Source organism: Pipistrellus kuhlii, unplaced genomic scaffold, assembly GCF_014108245.1.
Source record: "Pipistrellus kuhlii isolate mPipKuh1 unplaced genomic scaffold, mPipKuh1.p scaffold_m20_p_16, whole genome shotgun sequence".
Classification (NCBI taxonomy): Eukaryota; Metazoa; Chordata; class Mammalia; order Chiroptera; family Vespertilionidae; genus Pipistrellus; species Pipistrellus kuhlii.
This window is the reverse complement of record NW_023425471.1, coordinates 34,819,988-34,846,292: the sequence shown is the minus strand read 5'-3', so window position 1 is coordinate 34,846,292 and position 26,305 is coordinate 34,819,988. Positions and strand designations below refer to the sequence as shown.

Below are 26,305 nucleotides of genomic sequence, written 5' to 3'. Positions count from 1 at the left end.
GCTTAGGAACTGAATCAGGAGTATTCTCCACATTTACAAAAGGCCAAATAACTTGGCTATCACTTCTGTTTACAGAAATATCTGCATCTCCCTTCCTCCTTTTTGAACATTATATGTGCTAAAACATTAATAAGTCAGATATAATGGTCTTCTCATTTTATATAACCACTTAATATTCCCTAGTAAGAATGCATTGCTTGAAAAATCAGGAGAGAAAATAAAGTTGTTGGTTTTAAAATATTATTTTAGATGTTAAAAAGAGGGATCAAATGAAGAGTTTAACAGATATGCCTGACAGGGACCCTTTTTTTAAAACTGGTTCTGTATAGGACTAATCATACAGCTTCTTAAGAATCAAAATACAATCACTGTTGTCTAGTTTCAAATTGTCTCCTAAAATATCCCACTAAGGGACATGTACTCCAGAAGAACTGAATTGCTTTCTATTATTCTACTCCTTGGATCCAAGACTTTGAAAGTCGATATCCCATCCATAATTTTAGGTTAATTAAGTTGCCACCTCTTCCAAGTAGGCTTCCTTCAATATCATAAAACAGTCTCTTTCGTTGAACTTTTTTCTTTTTCTGCAAAAAGCTTTATTGTTTCATTTGGTCTGATGCATGGGAGAGGGCTCCAGGGTGGTTAAAAGAATGGCTAGTAGTTTCAGGAAGAGGCTCAGGTAAAAGCCAGAGACCCCAGGGGGATGTGTGTGTGTGTGTGTGTGTGTGTGTGTGGCGGGGGGGAGCCTCTGAAAAGTTTCTGGGCTCCAAAGGCTCCTAATCCTGCTTGAGGGTGAGCCTTTTGAAGAGATACTTGCCCAGTCCAGCCTGGGGGCCGGCCAGCCTGCAGATGTTAGTTAGGTGATCACCCATCTTCTTGATCTGTCTCACCTCCTCATCCAGGAAGTGGTTCTCCAGGAAGTTGCAAACATGAAGGTCTGCATGGGTAGAAGCCAAGGTCTGCAGCTCTAAAAGGGCCTGGTTCAGGCTCTTCTCCAAGGCTAGGGCAGATTCCATGGCATCCTGCTTTTTGGCCCAGTCATCCTGGATAGGTTTCTGCATGTCCTGGTAGAGAACGCAGCCGCCTCACTTGTTTTGCAACTTTAAGAAATGCTCTGCACTCTCATGCTTCTTCACCAACTCGCAGAAGAAGTGGCCCACACCCTCCAGAGCCACATCCTCATGGTCGAAATAGTAGCCCAGAGCGAGGTAGGTGTAGGAGGCCCGCAGGTGCATGTTGATCAGGCAGTTGACTGAAGCCTCCACCTAGGTGAAATAATTATGATGACTTTGGGAGCTTATAGTTGTTCAACAATGAGGCGTTAAGGTAGAAAAAACACACACACAAAAAAAAACTGTCGGCTGGTCCCCTAGGTGGTGTTGAAGGTGGTGACTGGTTGAGATGCTGGAGGCTGGAAGAACAAGCATCCCTGGGTCTGTTCCGTCCAAACACTGTTGAAGCAAGAGACAGATCTGGGACCTCAGAGTGCACTGCTGCTTCTTTCATTGAACTTTATTTTATTACTGTATCCCCAAAGACCATGCCAGTGCTGAAACATGCTTTCTACCCTATGGGATTTGTGTGTGTGTGTGTGTGTGTGTGTGTGTGTGTGTGTTCTTCTTCTTTTTTGTTTTTTTTTTTGTTTTGTTTTGTTTTTGTTTTTGTTAACCCTCACCTATGGATATTTTTTCCATTGAGTTTTAGAAAAAGTTGAAGGGAAGGAGGGAGGGAGAGAAGCATCAATGTGAGAGAGACACTTCCATTGGGTGTCTCCTGCACAAGTCCAAGCTGGGAACTGGTATCAAACCTGCAACCCAGGTATGTGCCCTTGACCAAGAATTTAACCTAGCCAAAACCGATTTGGCTCAATGGATAGAGTGTCGGCTTGGGGACTGAAAGGTCCCAGGTTCGATTCCGGTCAAGGGCATGTACCTTGGTTACAGGCATATCCCCAGTAGGGGTGTGCAAGAGGCAGCTGATTGATGACTCTCTCTCATCGATGTTTCTAACTCTCTATCTCTCTCCCTTCCTTTCTGTACAAAATCAATAAAATATATTTAAAAAACAACAACAAAAGAATTGAACCTAAAACTCTTCAGTGCTTGGACAGAAGCTCCAACCACTGAGCAACACCTGCCAGGGCCTTATGTGATTTTTATTTGCTCAGTTACGCTATTACAATGCATGGCATATTTAATATATAATCCCTTAAATGTAAGTTTTTCTTATAAAATTCTCTAAAATATTTAAATTTAATTTGTATATCTTTTTGGCAACTATGAGAATGCTGAATTGAGTATATAAAATCCTAAGTATTCTTCTTAGGAGTATTTTTAAAAAGTGAGAAAAGAAGTTTAATAGTAGCTACAATAAGAGTGTTGAACAGTAGAGTGATAGTAGCATTTATCAAGCATCTACACTAATAAAAGGGAAATATGTAAATTGATGTCACTTTGCATGTGTAAAATATGTAAATTGATGTCACCAGCCAAGCAGGAGTGAGTATGCAAATTAGAGTGACAAAGATGGAGGCAGCCACAGAGCCAGCCAGAGCAGGCAGGAGGCTTAGGTCATCACTTGTGTTGGAGGGAGCCAAACTTCCCGCCCACCTGGGCTGGCACCCAAAGGAGGGGCCTGTGGGTGGTGGCCACAGAGCTGGCCTGAGCAGGCAGGAGGCTTCAGTAGCCCAGGCTGGACACTGAGAGTGACCTGCAAAAGACCCTCAGCCCCTCATCCAGGCTGTCCACACCACTATGAGGGTGAGGGTCCCAGCTAGGGGGACATGGCCAGCCTGCAAATAGCCATCAGCTCCTCACCCAGGCTGGCACCCCCCTCCCCAGCAGGGACCCTCACCCCATGGGGGCATGGCTGGCCCAAAAACTGCCCCAGCCCCTTGCCCAGGCTGGCACCATCCCCAGTGGCGACCCCACACTAATGGGGACATGGCCAGCCCACAGACCACCACAGGCCCCTTGCCCAGGCTGCCCCACCCCCAAGGGAACCCCCCCTTATCTGGACACCCTTCAGGGCAAACCAGCCGGCCCCCACCTGTATACCAGGCCTCTTTCTATACTAATAAAAGGGTAATATGCTAATTAGACTGAGAGGCCTTCCAGAAGACCTTCTGAATGTTCTTTTGCACAAAGCCATGGTGACAGGGCTGAGGCAGAGATGGTTAGAAGCCAAGAGGGGTAGGCATTTGTGGGTCATCAGGCCATGGGGGGTGGGGTGGGGGTGATCAGGCTGGTGGGGTGGAAGTAGGGGGTGATCAGCTAGGGGGGGGCAGTTGGCAGTTGGAAGCAATCAGGCCAGTGCGGGAGTGGGGGGTTGGACTGGGGGTGGGCAGATGAGCAGGGAGGGCAGGTGTGGATGAGCACATCAGCAGGGGTATGGTTGGGAGCGAGCAGGCCAGTGGGGGAGGGCAATTGGGGACAAGCAGGCTGGCAGGCAAAGTGGTTAGGGGCAATCAGGCAGGCAGGCAGGCAGGTGAGCAGTTAGGAGCCAGCAGTCCTGGGTTGTGAGACTCTCAGATAGGGCCTAAACTGGCAGTCAGACATCTCTCTAGGGGTCCCAGATGGGAGCAGGTGTAGGCTGGACTGAGGGACACTCCTCCCTCCACCCCCATGCACAAATTTCGTGCACTAGGCCACTAGTTTATTATATGGCAATATAAGTTTTTATATGCATTATCTCCTTTATACTTCACACCCACACTCTCCAAGGTAAAATACTATTATTTCACTCATTTTATAAATGAAGAAACTGGAACTTGGAGAGACTTGCATACATTTCCAGTGATAGTCAAAGACAGTATAAAGTTTTGAAATGAAGTCTTAGACCCCAGAGGGTAAATGAGAGGAATATCCCTGGGTGTTAAGATGTGATTCCCCTGTATGTTAGGAAGGAGGATACTACTATAAGAATTGTTGATGGGTATATGCATTGTGATTTTGTCCTGGAAGGGCTCCTAACCATGGTAGGACCTTAGATTAAAATATCTTTAGTTATCTTTGAAAATGGGGAAAAGGTATTCATAAACTCTTTCATGAAATAATGTGATTTCTCTAGACCTCTAAAGCTGTTTTCCCAGGAAACAGTAAGATGTTTAAAAATGATTTATCCTAACGTGTAAGTCTTCAGAGACCTGATTCCTGGAGTTAGGTTTCTAAGAGTATGTGTCTATTTAAAAGAACAATTAATAAAACTGCATATACTTTATTCCTTTGCATTATTTTAATTATTTTAGATTGATCCTGTTTTTTAAGTTCCAAGTTAGAACAATTTCTTGAGAACATTTATTATGGGCAAGTACCTGAACCATTTGCAGATACCATCATCTTTGGGGTGCTCCGCCCCTTCCTTCCCCCCCACCCCCCTGGAACAGTGACTTAGGGAGGACTATTCTAGTATTACAGTTAGGATATGTTACTTATTATACTAGCATGTACTGTATTTATGGGAGGGAGGGAGGAAGGGAGGAAAGGAAGTGAGGAAAGGAACCTATTTTGAATATTCTGAAGAAGTCTAGCCATCACAGCTTTTGGCCATTTGAATGAAAAAATATTGTTAATACACAGAATCCTATGGCTACTCAAGATAGTCATGTGGACACACCTCATTATGAACCTATTTCCACAAGATTAAAAACAGATATAACATGCTTGAGGCTTCTATTTTGTAATCATCTTTTACATCATTGTGGGAGAGAATCATTTACATTTCCTTGAAAACTAAATGTCTTGTTCTATTTCTCTGGTATCTAATGGGCATTCATTTTATATTAACATTTAAGTAATGTCACAATGGTGCCATAGCTCTATACTGACTGACAGGAAAATAGAATGTGTTTTTGACCAGTGAAATCAAAAGGGTAGAAAGAAATATAAAAAATATTTTGCCCTTCTGTTCTAGGAGGTTTGGCTCAGTGGATAGAGTGTCAGCCTATGGACTAAAGGGTCCCAGGTTCGATTCCGGTCAAGGGCATGTACCTTGGTTGCATGCTCTATCTCTGACCGTGGTTGGGACTTGTGCAAAGGCAACTAATCTCTCTCTCTCTCTCTCTCTCTCTCTCTCTCTCTCTCTCTCTCTCTCTCTCTCTCTCTCTCTCCCTCTCTTTCTCCCCTCTCCCTCTTTCCCTCTTCCCCCCCCTTCCTCTCTCTCTTTCACCCTTTCTAAAAATCAATGGAAAAATACCCTTATGGGAGAATTAACAAAACAAAAAACAAGAGTTTTCCAAGCCCTGCTTTTAGGAAATTCATGAGCAATGTTTGAAGGATGCATTCTTCCATTCTCTATTTGTAAAATCTTTTAACCACCTTCTTAATTATGCTGGCACTAGTTAGCATGGCAGAGTGCTGGGACCTGCATGGCAAATTATATTATTTGTAACACTGGTGTCAACCTGCATGGAGACTAATTACTGTGTTTGTATTAAAGTACTGGTTGGGTTAGAATAAGTGCCTTTTTCAACTTTCCCCCCAACTTTGGTCATTTCTACTGACGATTTACAGTAAAATAGCTGACAACTGCCTGTGATTAGTTTAGCCTGATGCTACTTGCTTGGGTAAATTCATTTTAAGCATTTGACAAGACTGCAAAGATTAGTGCCAGCTTAACTAAAAATATTTTTACAGACTGAAGATGGGTGAAAAGTCAGTTACTTTCCAGGTATAGGATGGCTATGTAAATTAACTGACAACATATCTTCTTTGATGTTTATTTGTGAAACATTTGTCTACTTTATAGAACAATTGGTGGAGTTCTCCTTCAAAAGTATGTTCAGAAAGTGTCACCAAATGGAGTGCTTACTGGTGTCTGTATGTTATTTGCTCTATGAGTTACCACACCTCAAGGCTGAGGGAGTTGCAAGGAAAAATAGGAAACCCTGGATAATTAAGTGACATGATAATGAGAGGTTCTTTCTCTAGGGATTCCTGCCATTCAGCACCAAAAAAGAACTCTTTTCTTACTCTGCACACAGTGTTCTTAAGAAGGGTTTCCTTCCTTCTCTTAGCTACAGGAATCATTAACCCAGGATAACTACTTTATTGTTCGTTTTTTAACTGTCCTTTCTTCAGAGTCCTTTCTCATCCATTTCCCGCTTTATCTTCAGTTTTTATTTTATGCTCTTCTTTCTCTTAGCATACATTTTGCCATAGAAATGTCTCTTATTAGTGATTATTGCATTAAATTATGTTAGTTGAATAGACGTGAATTTAGATTCCAGCACTGCCCAATACAGCTACTTTTATAGTCTTCTGGCAGTTTCCAGTCCTTAAAAAACTGGGTGTGGCCCTGTCTATAGGAATCCTATATCATATATGTACTATTTGTTCTGGAATTGGGTGGAGGTGTTTTGCTGTCCAAACTTATTTTACAGATGAGGAACCTGAGCCCTTGGGGTTTCAATAACTTGTCAGTTATCACATATGATAAAGTGGCTTGGGTAGTATTAAAACCTAGATCTCATCATATTCCAGTGTTCTGTCCACTTGCTTATGCTTCCTCCTGACTGGCTTGACTCTGTATATTTGAATTTCTTTATATTTTGCTGGCTTCAGTTTTCTCACCAAACTTATTGACTTATCTGACTTTGAAATTAATACTCAGAACAAAAAAGCGATAAGAAAGTATTCATTTGTACCCCATTTTCTTCTTCTGTTTATTGACCAATTTTCCTGAAATGGTCCAGATATGTTTAGGGCTTTCTCAGAGAATGGTACACAGAAAGTATACAATGGTACTATAATGTCTTAAGATATGGGAAAGAAAGAAGATTGTTTTGGTATTAATGTTTGTCACTACTAATTTTTAAAAACTAGTATATTCATAACTTTTCAGGATAATGATTTAGCAACCCTGTGGTAGTACTGTATTTCTCTTTACCCTGCTGTATTTCACTTCGCTCTGCTTTAAATTAACCCAGCTTCTATCATGTACCTTGTAAAACGGTGTTAGTGGTTGTGGTGGAGTTACTTATGTATATGTGTTAAGTATTTATTGGTTTCATGGGAAGCTATACTCTTGTGGTGATGCCAAGCTCTGTGTGTGTGCTTTTAGCAAAGGCCTTCCCTGCCATATTTTCATCCAAATCCTACTTTTAGTTACTATGATAATGGTAGTCTTTTACAAGTATGTAAGTACTTTTGCATTTTATATAATATAGATTGCTACCAATAATATGCTGTCAATTTATTTTTATAAAAAGATCATATTAATATGTAATATTCTGTAAAATAATTGTGGAACATTTATTAACATTCTTTTATGGACGTGCGTCATCCGTTAACCATTTGCTTTGCCTCTCACTATTTGCTATCATTTGTCATTATCCTCAACAATGAAAATTTATCCTGAAATTCAGAGCATAAAATACTTTGGGAGTTCAGAGAAGGTAGGAGCAAATTCTAACTGGGGGCCTTGGGAAGCTTCATGGAAGTGCTGAAATTCTTGGTGGGACTCCAGCAGGTTGAAATCTTGGTATAGCCTGTGGGGCTAAATAAAATAGGGGGAGGGAAGAGGTTGGAATTCAAGGTAGAAAGAACAAATTATATCAACATGCAAGAACGTGCAGAGTATATTTGAGGAGTAGTCTATCTTGGCCAAACATAGGACATGTTTAAAGTAATTAGGGAAATTCTGCTGGGAGGAATTTTGAGACTATATCAAGAACATCCTTGAATGCAATTTTAAGGCATTTGCTTTTATTTATAAGGCAGTAGGGGAGCCACTGAATAATTTTAAGTAACAGTGGATGGTTTTGAGAAAACTGATCTGACAAATATGAATAAAGTGAATGGGGAAAAAACCTAAAGGAGGAAATATTTGTTTATGGCAATAGTCATAATCCAGGAAGATAGTTTAACACACCTGATTTTTTTTTTTTTTTGCATGGGGGAAGATAAGATCAAAGACAATTTTGAGCCAGAATAACTTGCTGAATAGTGATAGTAGTTGTTGTTTTTAAATAAGAAAGTAGTAAGTTCATAGGAAGGATCCTGTTTGGGGAAATATTGTTTGTGAATTTTTCTGATTTAAAGTATAGATTGAGTATATAGCTATAGTTGTCTAGTAGGGAGAAGAACATATATGGTTTGAATGGGTATCAATAAATACCTATTTTTATAGGTACTCCAACAAAGGAAATGATTAAAATTATGAGATTAAAAGAGATCAATAGAGTGTATAAGAAAGGAAGAAGGCCAAGGGGAGAACTTTGATGAACACCTCATTTGAGTGCAGAAGTAATAGTTGCTAGAAGGAAAACTTAGAGAAACTGGGTGGGGAGGTTATTCTAAAGCAGTCTTTAGAAAGTCCATGGAGGAGAAACTTCAGGAAGAAGGGATTAATCAACTACTTAAATTAATAAAGAGAAAACAAGTGAGTTGGAGAAGAAAAAGTAGGTCTTTGGATTTCTTGGCCTTGATCATGTTGCAGATGCTGCCAGGACAATTGCAGGAGAGTGGAAAGGACAGAGAGAGGATTGTAAGGGTTTAAGTAGGTCCTGGGTGATAATAAAATGAGTTCAAATTTGTGTAGATTGTAGTCTTTTCAAAAGGCTAACACTGCTTATTTTTTCTTTCATAATTTTAAACTGGGTCTATCATAAATTTTAATATCAAATGCATGAAGCATTTTTTATCATTTTGTAGCAGAATTTTAAAGCCATAATTTCAGATTTTAAGCGGATCAATAGATTCTCTTTAGCACCATTTTAGCTCTGGACAAATTTCAAGCTGGATATTACTGATTACTCTGAAATGCAAATAGCGCTCTTTTGTTTTACAGCTATCATTTAAAAAGCCGTGTATTCATTAAGATAAATATGTGCTGTGTGCACAACAGAAAAAAATGAGAAAGGAAATGGACATTATTTGTATTTTGTAGGTTCTCTGGTATGGAACCAAACGCACTAATCTTCCAATACTAATGAGAAGCAAAATGTAATTTGCCAACGCACAATTAACTTCTTTCTGGCTTCTGTTGATTTGTAGTGCTATAACCCCTCACCAGGTGAAACTTCCCAGCTTCAGAAATTTTATTTGACCCATATTTTTAATTGTAGCCAAATAATGAGATGATTATCATGAAATAAGGTTAGGTTGGAATAAATCATAATTCCACGGAGCTCAGATTATTGCCTCTCTGTTGAGTTTTCTGTCACCAGGACCATGATTTTTTATTTTCTCCTTTTCCCTTTTGCTCTTGTGTTTTGCCGTCATTGACAAACAAGGGCTTTCCTCTTTTTTTTCCATTTGGAAACCTGCTAGCAGCTTGTCTTAGTTGTAGACAATGATTTATATCTCATATGACTATTTTATCACTTCTCTCTTCTTTTCCTTCTCCTTCATTTTCTTACTGTGTCATGTCACTTCTATATACTTGCACAAATACTTATTATATGCATACTCATGCATCCATATATATTCATATCACAGAGTAGTAGGAGAAAGCTTTTATTTGTTTTTGTTTTGTTTTTATTGACTTTAGAGAGGAAAGAAGAGGGAGAGAGAGATAGAAACATCTATGATGAGAGAATATCATTGATTGGCTGCTTCTTGCACTCCCCTCACGGGGATCAAGCCCTCAACCCAGGCATGTGCCCTGACTGGGAATCGAACCATGACCTCCTGGTTCATAGGTTGATGCATAACCACTGAGCCATGCAGGCAGGGTGTGGGAGAATGCTTTTAAAGCAGCAAGTTTACCTATTTACCTCATAGTCTAATGAGATTGGTTTTGTTCCTTAGTTCTACATGAGACTAGGTGTACTCCACAATCCTAAACTAAAATTCTAAATCCAGCTAGCCATTTTACAAAAGGGCCTCTGGGAACAGGGAGATTGGGTTAAAGCATATAATGACTCAGTGAGACCAATCATTATGATTGGCAAATGAACTCAAAACACTATATTACTAATGTTGAGGCAGTCAGGAATCTTATTTGCACAATATCTAAACTGTAATACTCTGAATGACTAGTAGATTGAAAAATTGTAGAAAACTCTGAAGCTGTGATTCTCTTATGATCTGGGGTAACACTTGTTTCTTAGAATAATGAAATCTTGTTTGTTGTCATGGGACCTTGGAGGATCATCTAATCTAATCTCTTTTTTGAATGCAGCAGTACTTTCTATAACACCCCTGAGAGAGAAATGCTCAGTGACATAGAATTCTTTACTTTCTGTGGAATTCTTTACTTTCTGTGGGCTCCCATTCCATTAATAATATATTCTTCACACTGAATTGTGATGTATTCCTGTGAGCTCTCACTCAATTCTGCCCTGAGGGGAGAATATGGAATCCCAGATTTACCTCTTCTTCCTAACAGTGATTCAAATATTGGAAGCTCTTTTTATTTTGTTCACTTTTCCATGGTACTTTCCTATTGTAAAGCACATAATCCTAGTTTTATTGACCATTCCTTATTTGTTGACCCCTCCAGAATGTTGGTTCCTCCCCTTCTCATTTATTGTAACTTGTCAGTGACCATCCTAAAATGTCATTCAACATTATTTAACCTAATAGTCCAAATGAATCTGCTCTTTGCAGAATACATTGCCTTATATATTATACATTTAAAGGTCAAATCTTTATTTTTTGTATTTTATTTTATGCACACACTTGTCTGTATATTTCCTCAGAATAAATATAGGAAAAAAGTTTGGTACCTAAGAAAATATACTTTTAAAATATTATTTGTATCATTTGTCAGATTGTTTTGAGTAAGGGTGTGTCTATGGAAACTACTATTAACTACATAAGACAAGTACCATTCATATGCGTGCAACACTGGACACTATATTCTTTTATATCTTGCTACTCTGACAAATATAAAGTTATATCTCAGTATTACTTTAATATGCCTTTCTTTTACTTTTTTTCCACACATCTTTCAAGCTCAAGGTCAAAATTTTAGAGTATAGGTTCTCATTTTATAGTATTGATGACACTAAGATTTTTAGCTTTTATGGTAATCTTACCTTGCTGGAGGCACATGTGGATTTTTGTAGTCCACTGGAATCCTCACTCTAATTTTTTATAAACCACAGTCAAGTTAGATTATCTCAAATCCTGGATCCTGTGCAATTATTTTTTTAACTACCTGTAATATTTGTTTTTATCCCTGTTAAATTTAATTTTGTTTGGTTGCAGTTTAGCACTGCTACCTGTTACTAAGTCTTTGAACCTTGATTCTGTCATCTGTTATATTAGAATCCTTTTAGGTTTGTACATTTAACAAATATATTTCAAATATTTTCTGTGTCATTGATATGTTTAAAGAGATAGGAGTGAGAATAAATGCCTGAGACTAAGTATCAGAAATCTCCTGCCGAGACAACACCAATATAATAATTAAGACTTTTAAATTTAATTTTTCAATCAAATTAAAACCTACATAATTGTATTGTTACCCTGCCCATATGTCTTTTTTTCTTTTTCACTGTGGTGTGGAGATAATTTGCCCAAAGCCAACATGAAATAAAAATATTCTATGGATGTACCTTCCAGTTGATTTTCTCTAAAAAACGATTGCCAGTAATTTGACATCAGTAGTTGAGCATTGACCCATGCACTAGGATGTCACTGGTTCGATTCTAAGTCAAGGCACATGCATCGATTTCTGGCTCAGTCCCACTGGGGCGCTGTACAGATGTTGTTGCTTCTCTCTCATTAATGTTTCTATCTCTCTTCCTCTCCTTTCCTCTCTCTCTCTCTAAAATCAATAAAAATATATTCTAAAATAAATTTGGCATCAGTTACATAATCCATGCTACTTCTTGATTTTTAGCATGATGTTTTATAAGTTTGTGGATACATTTTGTTATCTAAACCCAAGCATGAGGCAGGCCTGGGATGCTTTATTTTCTTTAACACAACTGAAAAACATTGACACTTTAATCAAAATGTTTGTTCAGGGAAAATCAGAGAAGGTATAAGAAATCCAAACCAACAGGCTTCCAAAGTATAGGATTCTAATACCCCTGTCCCTATGGACCCATTCCACATGAATGAGAGGCTTTTCCTTGACACCTCATATCCACTATTTTGGTCTGCTTTCACATTTTAAATGTCATTTGATAATCATCCTGGATATGATGACACTTGAATACAGGCCAAAAGAAGCTATGGCCTCTTGCCTGACTACCTAAGGCCTGCTCTCTGTTTCTGTTTCTGGAATGAAAGACATTCAAGGTGATTGTTACCAGGAATGACTTCATCCTGTCTGCATGATCCCACTCTAATTACATTTTTGTGACTTTTTCCCATACAGATTTAATAGAATAGTAACTATGCAACATGATTACCTTCCACCTTGGCATTTGTGGAGGCTAAAAAATATTTATAGTTTTGTTACTGGACTAAAGGTGTCCATCTGCCTGCACATATTAAAGTCCATTGAAACACCAACAGGAGCTTATAGCAAAGAAAGGAAAGGTTAATTTTTAAGGAAATGGCACCAATCCCAAAGTCATAGGTGTACTTGTGCTTAAAAACTTGGCTCCCCATTGGCTTCTATGGAATAGGTAATATAGGGGGGAAATTCAATAATCATGGTGGAGTTAAGGCTGTGGTCTCTATTGATTGGTCAACTTTAGGGTAGGGGGTAGTTGGTCATTGCATTTGGTCCTGATGTCAGCCATAGCATCACTTTATCTGGTTTCATAAGGGTGTGGTGGGTGGAGTCAGTCCACATTTCTGTATCTCTAGCTGAAACACAACTGAGGCTTAGACATTATCTTTAGGTTGATTGAAACTGTCTCTGTAATGAATCAACCCAAGATTATTTAATGCTGACCAGGGTCTGGTACTCCTGAGAGCTTAATGATTAAGGGAGTGGTCCTGCAAGGGAGAAGAAGGTGGGTGAGTGGGGTGCTGGATGGGACCAATTTGAAACAAAAGGAAATAAAGTAAAAAGTCATATTAAAGAAATGAAGTTTCTGCATGGTTATACTTCTCCCACCTTCTAAGTTCTGGCTGGGATAATAATCAAATTAACAGAGATAGATTTAAAAGGCAATATCAAATATTTAATACATGTGCACTGGGAATTGATATACACATGACAATTCCAAAGACATTCAAGCAACACTGGGTACATATAACATTTTGGAAAAAGCAGAAAGTGGAGGGGGAACAGGCGTGGGAATATTTCAGAAGTGAGAATGGGCGATTTTCAAATATTTGAGGGAGAGCAGAACACACATGTCAGGACAGCTCTTATTAGACAACTCAGAAGCAGTGGGCTAATTGGCCCCTGCCCTAAGCGCTCCTATTTACCACATTGAATTCAAATTAGGCTAAGGCAACATCCTAAAATTTTCTTCTAAAAGTAGGGAGAAATCTGAATCTCTTAGATAAGAATCTTTTAGGCAAGAAGGGGAGGGTCAAAGGTATTTTCCGCTTTTTGTTTCAAAATAAACAGCTAAAAATCATTATCCCCCAAAGGCAACTCTGAGTGGTTAAACTTTGGTTCAAGTCACATTCATGTAGTAGAGATTACCATTCTGTAAAACCAGGGAGTAAGGGCATAAACTGTCATTTAATCTGATAGAAATGGAGAGTGTATCAGAGAAAGGGGTAGGGATTGAAGAACAATTAAGTAGTTATTATTGTCTTCCACATGAGATGTGGTATAATAATGTGAATGAAGTAAACAGACCAGTGGTAGAATGGGAAATTGACAAAATATAAGAGAAGAGAAAAAGAATCAGATAATAAGTAAAGGCTTCCTTCCAAGATAGCTGAAAGTTGGTACTCATTTTGGAAACAAGGAGTTAGGAGTGATATCTGCTGGAGTAAGGGAGCAGAATTAAAATGATGGGTTTATAAGGGTGTTAACATACCTTGGGCGATTGTAAGCATACAGTTAGAAATATTTGATAGGTGTTAAATATTAGAAATATTTGGTAGGTATTAAAAAGATAATAGGTGAAAACAAAGAAGACTGTTTGGAGCAGAAGAGGAAGGGCTTACAGATAAAATCTTGGGAGAATAATGCCTACCTTTAGAATGGGGGTTGAAAAGAACTTGCCAAGGGAGTGTTAAAAAAAAATGGAGAAAAAACAAAACTCATGCCCTATCTCAGGAGCCAAAGCTAGCAAGTGTTTTTTTTAAGAACAGCAGGGAGTAAAACAATATTGACTTCCATAAGAAGTTGAAAAGTATACACTGAGGTCAGGCCTTCAAGTTTGGTGTTGACATATTTATTTTAGCCCTTCCATAGAATAGGTTTGGGAGCATATTAACCTGTTAACTGGAAAGTTCCCTTTTTAATTATGCAACATATAACGGGCACATACTCTTTCACTAGGACGTGTCAGTACGTCACGCCCGGAGGATGTAATTTCATATTATTATTTTTTTATTTATACTTAAAATAAATGAAAAGACTGTGAAATATATATTTTTTCATTTATTTATATATAAAGCAGAAAGGAAAATACAAAATTACAAATAGAAAAGAATATCAACAAAAAAATGGAAACATCGAATTAAAAAATTATAAATTTTACAAAAAATTATAAAGATTACAAAAAAATATATTTTTATTTCCATACACAATAAAAATATAAAAAGTTAACAATTACAGAACAATAAACAAAAGCACACAAATAAAATAGAAATATTGAGTTTAAAAAATTAAAATATAGATGTAAAAATTCAAAACTCAACTTTCGTGTGATATATTTTAAAACTTGTTGATACAGCCGAAACCAGTTTGGCTCCATGGATAGAGTATAGGTCTGCGGACTGAAAGGTCCCAGGTTCGATTCAGGTCAAGGGCATGTACATTGGTTGCGGGCACATCCCTGATGGGGAGTGTGCAAGAGGCAGCTGGTCGATGTATCTCTCTCATCGATATTTCTAACTCTCTATCCTTCTCCCTTCCTCTCTGTGAAAAATCAATAAAATATATTTAAAAAAAATAAAACAATTGTTGATACATAGTGCTACTTTACAATCTGGACACCAGTATGTAGATTCTTTCCTAACACCTTTTTTGTAGCAAACTCGGCATTTCCTGGATTTAGTTTTTCCTATATCACTTTTCATTTTTTCTGGAAAATGCCTTTCAAGTAAGCGTGATGGTTTAGATGTAGAGCTGTTGTTGATGTCTTTGGGTGGGTTTTCACTACATTGTTATCTACCAATTTCTGTACACACTCTATCAAAAAGTGTAATCAATCCAAATGACCTGTATCTTTTTTGTATATAATATATGCATTGAAGCAGCACATAGCAATTAATCATAGAAAAAAAAAATTTATAAAAATGTTTACCCTATTACGGGCAGTCGTGTAGGCCACCATAACTCCATCTCCCAAATCTACACCGCCCATATTCTTGTTATAATCCAGGACAACATTCGGTTTTTCTTGCCTTCTTCCTCTCTTTTCAATCATTGTCTTTTCGTCATTATGAATAAAACTGAGCTTCAATATGTCTTTTTTATCCTTCCATTTTAAAACCATAAGTTTATCTTTGAATCTTACTATATGTTCATTTTTCTGTAATTTTTTTGTTTTTATTTCACTGGGGATTCCGACTCTGTTTATCCTCATTGTTCCAACAATGTCTGTATTGTTTTGGCACAAGAGTTCAGCCAAATGAATTGACATATAGAAATTATCTAAGTAAATCCTATACCCTTTATTCAGTAAGCCATGTGTTAACTCCAAAACAATTCTTGTTGAACACGTCCATCACTCTCACTAGCGAAATTATACTGATTCCTTCTGTGTCTTAAATTCATTTCCAGACATGTATGGATGACTAATACCTTTGTTGTTCAGAAATATACGTCCCACCCGTTTGAGGGCGAAACCTATATTGTTTACGTTTGACGTATTTATACGTCCTGCTCGGTTAACAGGTTAAAGACAAATTGGAAGGGTTTACATTATATGAGCAGGAATGGAGGAAGCAGAAGCAACAGACACTAGTCTATACTGAATAAATAGCTGGGAATGTCAGAAAAAAATGGCTTCTTCCTGTTTTATGGATTAAAGGGAAAGGGGAATTAGATTAACTTATATGTTGAAGAATTACTGGAAGTTTGCTATACTGTTTTAACTGATTTTAACTTCAGACTGTTCAATATGACTTCATAGTTTAACCACCACAGGAATGAAATTAATTGAGTTCTTTGCTCTGCTTAACTTTAATAACAGACAGAAGTTAGTTTTTCAGTAAAAGCAACCAGGTTGTTCTCTCAAATACTTTGGATTCACAATGCTACCGAGCATTTTAATTACATTCATATGTGCATACTTTAAAAATAATTTCAAAGTGTTTTATTATGGTAATAGAAGCACATATATGGCACATCGTGCAGCATGGAAAGCATTCCCTCTATAGAGTTGTATAAAAGGATTGTAGCTTTTGCATATTTGTGTTTCTTGTTTTGAAACTGCCACCAACATTTACATTTACTAGTAATCCGGTTTTGAATTCCATCGGCTGGACAAGGTGCCAGTGGAAAGCTAGGAATTTGTAGCTCTAGAAAAAGAAAAGCTGGGCATATAATTCAAGTACATAAGCAAGTTAAAGAGATGCATGAAAAAATTATCCTGACTATTAGGGGGGAAAAAGTCATTAGAAAGGTTAACTAAAAAAAATGTCATATGTGAACCCAGAATCATCAGTAACTGGGGTGGACTAGAGCTCCTGTAGAGTCGTTATTTGGAAGAACATAAGAAAGAGGTGGCCCCCTGAGTCACATTAACCAGAGAAAAGGCTCCGAGAAACAAGACACAAAATAGATGAAAAGAGATGGGTCTCTGAAAATGTTTTACTTTTGTCAAGAACTTGCCCTTAAGTGCTCTCTTTATGTCTATCTGTACCTCTCTCTCTGTCTGTATTTTCATCTCTCTCATCTCTTTCCCTCCCACCCTATCCCAGTGTTAATAATGGCTGGATACTATAAAAGAACTATATGTCCCCAGGTTTATGGATAGAGAATTATAAATGATATGTTAAACTACTCATTGCTATTGCTATACAGATAAAATTGTTTGGTTCCAAGTTGCCAAAAATACAAAATTCAAACCTTAGATAAATTAAGAAAAAAAAAATAAAGGAAAGCAGCTAATAATAATAATAATGATAATAATACCCTCTGCCTAGGGGAAAAAAAAAAAGAAAAGTGAGTAGGATCTATTGTTAGAAAATATAACCTTTAAAGCTATCATGCAGTCTGTTTCCTGCCTCTGCAGGGCAAAGTCATTGAAGTTGCTTAACTAGGCAGGTGGGGTGATTGCAGCTTTCTGAGGGTAAGAGCAGAGGCCAGGATTGTCAGCACGTGGAGAGTAAAGACTGCCTATGCAGATTGTGGGCACTGTTCCTTGTTGTGTGCCCTGTGCATGGATGTTTTGGAGCAAGAGGAAAACTCCAGTGCTGTTAGAAAGTGATATTATCAAAATGGCTTTTGCAATCTTAAAAAAAGTAGCAAGAATAGATTTAGGATTTAATCCCTTGTTCTCTAGTCACTTGCTTAGCTATCGTTGACATGCTCTGTTTTTCAAGCAAATCCCATGTGTGTTCACAGTATTTGCAGCCCAGACTTTGAGTCTGATGACATTGGTCTCCAAAGCACCCATATCTTAAAATATTCAGGTATTTAGTTCTAGTGTCATAGTTCATCACAAGGGGGGAAGGGGATGGAGAGATTTGTGATTCTAGGATGTTGTGCTAGCACTGATTGGGACAAAATTTAAGGTCCAATTTTCTGTGGACCTTTTATTTCAGTAGAGTGGTGGGAATTCAAATATAAGCACCCTAAAGCTAGTTTTAAGTTTTCATATATTTACAACTTGTAGAACATTTTCAGAGTTGCTGATGGATGGCATGGGGGTGAGCCTCACCAGGGATGCTTCCTAGTAAGAGAGCTACCATCAAAGGTGAGCTGAATGAGCTGGGTGAGCTGGAGCCAAGAATATGGATCACTGTGCATCTTTGCCTGCTCTATGCAACGTTTTTGGTCCTAGTCTTAAAAGACCCTCTTATTTTATCTCCCTAATTCTCTGTCTGGTACTCCCCTCTTTCTAATGTTGTGTGGACTTGGATGCTATACACAGAGATAAAAAGTTGCATATTTGTTGGATTGGTTCCTTCAAGCAATGTGAGTGAAGTTCTTTCTTTCAAAAATCTCCTGCTGAAATAGGTGCTGAGAAAGCGCTTTGTATCTTCACAAGGAAGTAGGGCTAAGGAGCACAGAGGAAGATCCCATAGGAGACTATAATCTGATATGTTTCTCTTAATAGTGTCCTCAGGGTTCATCCATATTGTCACATGTTTCCTTCTTGTGCGCTCACACGTGTTGTTAAATATCTGAGGATATTTTGCCATTGATTTTTAGAGAGAGTGGATTAAAGGTACATTTGTCTTGTCAAAAAAAATGGAAGGCTTGCATTGTCCTTGTACTAGGATCAAGTAGTCTCCCCATTGGTATCATTTAAGAAAGACATCAATTGCATTGTACTTGACTGCGTTTTGGTGATAGAAAAGCTATTTCATCTTCTGGTGAAGTTTATGCTGATGGGTTGAGTGGAATGGGTACTGGTATAATGCACTTAATTATATGTTACATTAATTTATTTTATTTTGCTGTTTATCAAGCAGGATTTTAGTATCCTCACAAATTATTATCTGACCCAAGGAAATCCTAGTGAGTTTGTTTTCTCTGCTGGAATTAGCCAGGATGTCAAGCCAGGTGGAAAATTTAAATCCATGTATGATGGGTTCTCCTTCCTGATCTGTAAATAAGTTTGTATTGATCAAAGTAATTTATATTTGTGAAACATTTTATATATAAACGTGTGGTTTCTTTTGGGGTTTTAGTGCATCTTTAGGTTTATTATCAGATTGTTTTTCTTAATAGCATTGAGGACCTGGGTGCTGTTATTCCCATTTCATGGGTGACAAAACTGAAGTTCATATATCTAAGTAATGCACATTGCACAACTAGTTAGTAAGTGGCAGATCAAGGACTAGAACCTGAGATCATATGATTCCAAGTCTTGTATTTGTTTCTCATCTCAGCTCCACACTCATACTTCTCTTTGTATATTATTCTTAAATACATCTTTCATCTTCCTTTCCTGAAAGTGATGCCATTTTTAGTCAAATATCCTTTATTCAGACTTCTGTATCCTAGAAATGTTTTCCAGTTGTTGAATATGCTTTATTGGCTCCACCTTCTGGGGTAACTTCCTCCAACACCATGATGAGGGGAGGGGTGAGAGTAAATAGTATTGTTATAGAGTTTAAGCCTGAATTAAGTATAAAATTGTAGGCTCAATTAAATGTGATTAAATGAGCCATTTTATAGCTTACCACTATTCAGGAGCATATTAATGATGATAGTAAGAGAAAGATTCCACATTCAGGTTTTAAAAGCCCATTTTTATTTTAAATCTATCAAAATCGCTTTCCAAACTTTAGAGCTACCTTTCTTAAGAATGCATTACTTAATAAATTTCTACTATATAGATTTCAAAGCAAAAGTTAATAAAATAAATTTGTCAAGAAATGAAAACAAGATGTAGGTGATTAGGGTAGGGTGGAGCTTGCTAAGCATGAAATCTTAAGAGACAATTACAGGTAAAGTTTGCTAAATATAGTGTTTGTGCATTACATGCCATTTAGTTGGCTATAATTTTGGACAACCCTATGAGGGAGTGATATTCACAATGCCCTCTCCTCAACAGCCCTGTTCAGCTCCAGTAGATTCATGTGTATATCATCTATTATGGAGTCAATCCATTTTATATTTGGTCTTCCTCTTTTCCTGTGCCTTCTATTTTCCCCCAGCATTAGTGTCTTTTCCAAAGAAACCTACTTCAATTTCATCATTTTTGCCTCTAGCAATGATTCAGGTCTAATTTGCCCTAGGGTCCACTTGTTCATCTTTCTGGTGGTCCAGGGTATCTGTAGAGCTCTCCTCCATCATTGTATTTTAAATGAATCATTTTTTTTTCCTTATCTGCCTTATTCCCTGCCCAGCTTTCATATCCATACACAATAATGGGGAATATGAGAGTGTGGATAATTTTTGCCTTGATCTCTAATGACACACCTTTGTACTTGGTGAGCTTTTCTAATTCTTCCATTGCTACCTTTTTAAGTCTCAGCCTTAAGTTGATTTCTTGGTTGCAATCTTCTTTTGAATTGACGACTGAACAAGGTAAGCAAAATCTTAAAAATTTTAGTATCTTTACTGTCTGTGTTAAAGTTGTGTATTTCTTTGGTAGTCATGATTTCTGGCTTCTTGATGTTTAAATGCAGTCCTGCTTTGGCACTTTTCAACTTTCATCAGATGTCATTTCAAATCATTGTTACTTCTTGCCAGTAAGATGGTGTCATCTGCAAATCTTTTTTTAAAAATATATTTCATTGATTTTCCACAGAGAGGAAGGGAGATAGAGAGTTAGAAATGTCGATGAGAGAGAAACATTGACAGCTGCCCCCTGCACATCCCCTGCTGGGGATGTGCCCGCAACCAATGTACATACCCTTGACTGGAATTGAAAATGGGACTTTTCAGTTCGCAGACTGATGCTCTATCCACTGAGACAAACCGGTTTTGGCTGCAAATCTTAAGTGACTGATATTTCTTGCGCCAATATAGACTCCTCCTTCCTTTGAGTCTAGCCCACTTTTTGTATGATATACTCTGCATATAGATTAAACAAATAGGGGGATAACATGCATTCTTGTCTGATACCTCTGCTAGTAGGTAACCATTCTGTCTACGTATGTACCAATTAGAAATACTGAACAAAAAAAAAGATTTAAACAAAATTAACAGGCAAATTATAGACTCTGGGGAATAGTTAAAATATATGTAATATCCAGATATATTTAAACAGTTCATAAATAATGGGTGGCATAATAAGTTTATACTTTCCTATTAAGCATAAATATAGTCCATAGTGTATTTTGGATATTGAAATTCACTAGTCTCATTGGTAAATTGGGAAATGATTAAAAGCAAATAGATTGTTAGTAAATAGAAAATAGTACCAACCTTAAGATACCCTACCATTTTGCCAATTCTTATTGGAATATTATGTTATATGTATTAATGGAATAGAAAGGAAACTAATACATGATATTGTAAAAAAAAAAAAAAAGGGAATTGGCATCATGGTGCAATTATTAACATGACTACATGTTTATGAGAAGAAGATCCTTTATCAGTAGCTGCCTAGTTAATTTGGAGGCAAATAAAAGATGCATATGTTAATAAAACACTATTTGATATGATGCCATTATTTTATTTTGAAATTCTATTTGGAAAAACAAAGTAATCCTGGCAGGATTTGATTACATTTTATTAAAAATTATGGGATAAGCCAAAGCCGGTTTGGCTCAGTGGATAGAGCATCGGCCTGTGGACTGAGGGGTCCCAGGTTCGATTCCGGTCAAGGGCATGTACCTTGGTTGCAGGCACATCCCCAGTGGGGGGTGTGCAAGAGGCAGCTGATCGATGTTTCTAACTATCTCTCTCTCTTCCTCTCTGTAAAAAAAAATCAATAAAAATATATTTTAAAAAAAATTATGGGATACAACATATGAAAGAATATGCCAGTGATGTCTTAAGAAACTGTTAGTCACCTGAAACACATGGTGACAGTTGCATAGGGCAGGAAAGCTTGGTGACTTCATTGAATCTGGAACTCAGAATTAGAGTAATAGCCATGCACATAGAGAAATCTGCACACACGTGCATGTCTGTGTGGGGGTGTGGAGCTTTGTTATATTGCAGTACATAGAGAAAGAGCAATAAAAAAGGGATTTTCAGTATTATGTTTCACCTTTTACTCAGTTCTGTATTACTGCCATCTTATCTGTTTTAAAGCTAAGTGGGATATTACAGAAGATTGTAGGCATTAGGATATCATCAGATACTAACAGAAACTTGTTGAAAGAAACTATGGTTCTTGTGTTGTGAAATTCATAAAATGAATGTCTTCAAATGCTAATAAAGAGAGAAGTGGTGGAGCTACCAAGAAAAAAAATAACATGAAATCCTTCAATTATGAGCTAGTACTGGATGTTTGTTAAAGAAAATGTTCACTATTCCCTTTACCAACAACTTATTTCAAGATTAAAATATGGTTAATGTGTGAGATCATGTGATATTTATCTTTCTCTGACTGGTTTATTTCACTTAGCATAAAGCTCTCCAGTTCCATCCATGCTGTTGTAAATGGTAAGAATTCCTCCTCTCTTCCTCCTCCTCCTCCTCCTCTTCCTCCTCCTCCTCTTCTTTCTCCTTCCTCCTTTCTCCCTTCTTCTTCCTCCTTTCTCCTTTTTGCTTTCTCCTTTCTCCTTCCTTCTCTCTTATCCTTCTCTTATTCCCTGCAGTTTAGTATTCCATTATGTAGCTGTACCACAGTTTTTTTAATCCATTCATCTGCTGATGGGCACTTAGGCTGTTTCCAAATCTTAGCTATGGTGAATTGTGCCGCTATGAACATAGGGGTGCATATATCACTCATGTATGGAATATAATGAGCAACATAAACTGATGGGGGGGAAAAAAGATCCAGAGACATAGAAGCATTGATCAGACCATCAAGGGAAGGTAGGGGAGGATGAGGGTAAGGGGGAGAGATCAACCAAAGGACTTGTATGCATTCATATAAGCCGAACCAATGGACACAGACAATGGGGGTGGTGAGAGCCTGAATGTTAGGGTGGGAGGCAATGGGTGGACAAAGACACATATGTAATACCTTAATCAATAAAGAAATAAAAAATAACTCCCCACCAAAAGATTAAAATATAGAAAATGGGCCAGATTTCACTGTATAGTGATTCAAAATGTGATTTCTATGTTGAGAATATGTTTTTGAAGCTGGCGCATACCTGATTTTCATTGAGAAAGTACAAATTTAAAACTTTTTAATAAAATATTTGACCCATTCCATTGATTATAATGTATTAGCTCCATTATTTCCATTGATTGATAATGAGGCAAATTGATGGATTATATCAGTATTGAACAATTTTTTTAGGGTAGCATTGCACATGGCAGATAGAAAGTATACTCTCCAATTTATGACTTGTCTACATGTGTATATACAAATGTATATACAATAGATATACAAATAATGTTACATCTAACTCAGAACATAACATATCATGTGGGAAATATACTCTAATTTGTCCTCACTGCACATGTATAAATTAGGTAATAAGCATATTTCTTCAGCAAATGAAAGGAAATAGAGGGAGCATGCAAGTATGGTGAATAAAACATGCAGTAGCCAAGCAAGGAGTAGACTTCTATTTAACTTCCATTTTATTTCCCTTCTTCAATTACATATTATTGTGTTTTTTTAATATTTAAAACTCCCTAATACCCACCAAATGTATGTGCTTAAATTTCTATATATGCCTCATTTTAAGAATGTGTCTGATTAGAATAATCAGAATAATCTAGGTCCATAAAAAGGAGAAACATTTGGATGTTTATTCATTTCTTTTAAGTTACACTTATAAACTTTACATATCTAGCAATTGATTCAATGTTAAGAAATTTAAATAGCCAACTTTTTTTTCAAGCGAATTCTGTAGTAGGACATGAACTATATCTATGTTTTAAAATATATTTAAGTTGTCTTACTATTGAATACATGATTTCTGTTCTTTTGTTTACCAGGTGTAGGTTAAGACAATATTTATGTGTACAGATTACAGAATTAGTAGCTTCTACTTAATGATTGTTACCCTTGATTTAGGCACCTCCCTAAGTTAAATTTGATTTGATCAGGTCAATTTATGATCTTAACCACAATCAAGATGACTGTCAAGGACTTGCTATTTCATTTACCAGGTTCTTTCAAAACTAATTTTCATTTTTTTGTGTATTTCCAAGCCTTGTGTATTTCTAGTTGAATAAAAATAGAAAAGAAACAACTACTTAGTATTCTGAAGCAAGCCAATAATGTTTGCATCACTTAGAGAGCTATAGGACTCAGTCTGAGAGACTGTCAGATTAATGAGAATCAGCTGACCAACAGTTGTTTCCTCAAAAGACAATAGAAGCGAATGATGTTGGTGCATGTGTCATGAATGTTAAGAAGCTCATCTCATGGTTAAAAAAACACATACACTGTTGGATGATTTTATATATATATATATATATATATATATATATATATATATATATATATATATATATAATCTAAGGATACTGTGTTTTACCAAAATATGGTGATTTAGCTAAACTTTTTCCAGCCCAGTGAAGCACCCCAACTTCTCTTTCAGGTAATTGTCAGCAACACAGCTGTAAATATCAACATGGAGCAGATTATTATTGTAGATCACACAGGGAGAACAAAGGGTAAAATATTTAATTGCAGCAGTGTTTGACTATATTCTGTGCAGTGAGAAAACCTGAAGTCATTTTCAAGGTCTATCATTTCTTACTTCTTTTCGGTTCGGTCAAGTTTCTAAGCTTTCTAAATCTCTTTTTTTGCCGAATCTGGTTGGCTCAGTGGTAGAGCATCGGTCTGCGGACTGAAAGGTCCCATGTTCAATTTGGGTCAAGGGCATGTACAATACATTGGTTGTGGGCAAGAGGCAGCTGGTCGATGTTTCTCTCTCATTGACGTTTCTAACGCTCTATTTCTCTCCCTTCCTCTCTGTAAAAAATCAATAAAATAAAAAAATAAAATAAAAAAGAACAAATAAATAAATAAATCTCTTTTTTCCTGGCTAATAAAAAGAAAATAGGATTCCGCCGAGTCTCCTATCTACCTACTCCAGGACTTCTGTGAGGATCAAATGAGATGAGAGATGAGGTTACTGTATGAAATGTTTGGTTATAGTGTGAAAAGTTTCCACCTGGCTATAAAACAAGTCATGTTCCTGGGCTGAAGAAACTCTAAGGAGGCTAGTTGCTAGGAAGTCGAAGCTGGGTGTTGCTACATAACATCATTACCCGGCACCCACAGCCATCGTTTCTGGGCTGGGCTGGGCTGGGTTGGTCTGGGCTGTGGGTCTCATTTTGCACCATGGCAGTGCTGGCTGTGATTTGGTGGTGTGTTGCTCTGGGGTGCTAGCGGGGGAAGCTGAGGGTTGCTTTGTCAGTGCCAGGTCCACTCTGCCATTTCTCTGTAAATGGCCAGTGTGTGTCAAGGCAGCTCCTGCACTGAGCCTCTGTGTCCCCCCCTCCCCCACCATGGTCAGTGTGCATCCTAGCGACTGGTCTGACAGTAAGAGGGACACTTAGCATATTAGCTATATATATACTAATATTCACTAGTGTCATCATTCTACATTCCAGTTTCTCAAGCAAACATTTATGGAAGCTTGTTCTAGGGATATTTCTACCTTCACATCCTGCCTCTTGCCCCTCCATTGTCTATTTTTCTGTCTTCTTTTCTTTTTTTTTCTTTTTAATTTCCCAGAATTTTCTAGTTCTTGTGAAATATTAGTCTTCTCAGCACTGAAGCTGGGACCTTAGCATACCAACCACTGTATCCAGGGCTGATGTGAACCAGGGCTGGGTGGGCCTGGGGAGGGAAGGCTTCTTAAGGCCATGCCGATATTAATAGCAGCTTAATGCTTTAGCTTTTATTCTGATTTCTATGGAATTGAATTCTTTTAAACTTTTTCAGCCATGAAGAAATCTGAATATATGGTCTCTTACATTTATTTCTTTTCTTGACTTAAGTACTTTTTAAAGGTTACCTACTTTAAAAAGAGCTAGACCAGATATAATAAAAGTATACACCACTTTATTGGCATTCTTCAACTCTGCCTCTTCTGGACTACTTCTGGAAATGAAATGTTATAAAAAGAGCAACTTATTTAAATATTGGAATGATTGTGAGCGTACTTACTATGGAGTCCTAAAACGTTGTTTTGTACTCACTGAAGAGTTTAATAGTAAAATAGATACTTGCCTCATGAAGTCTTTTCTAAATAGGCACATTGAAATCCTTGGATTATACATTACAAAATGTATAGAGCCATTTATAATGCATATATTCAAATACTTGATTTAGAATATTCATATATCTTAGTCATATCTACTCTAATGCTGAGCAATAATTACACATTCACTTAGCATTTGACCCATTTTAAACTCTGCTGAGATTATGTTAAAATAAATTTGTAATGATTAGTGACTTTAAGGTAGTATGATTGACAAAGAGAAATCAAGAGAGTGATACCTTTGAAGGGTCAGGCAGTGTTTTTAAGATGCTATGAATCAGGCTTACTCAGTGGGATGGTACTTGTGACATATTAAAAGCATCTTTGGCAGGAATGATACCATTTTGCAG

The 26,305-nt window shown here is 37.3% G+C and overlaps 1 protein-coding gene and 1 pseudogene across 5 annotated transcripts in view; one reads left to right on the top strand and one right to left on the bottom strand.

The window, feature by feature from the left end:
• Positions 1–26,305, top strand: part of DIAPH2 (diaphanous related formin 2) — a 960,594-nt gene that overhangs the window by 549,087 nt on the left and 385,202 nt on the right. The gene's annotated exons all lie outside the window — the stretch shown is intronic.
• Positions 745–24,974, bottom strand: LOC123652451 (annotated as a pseudogene).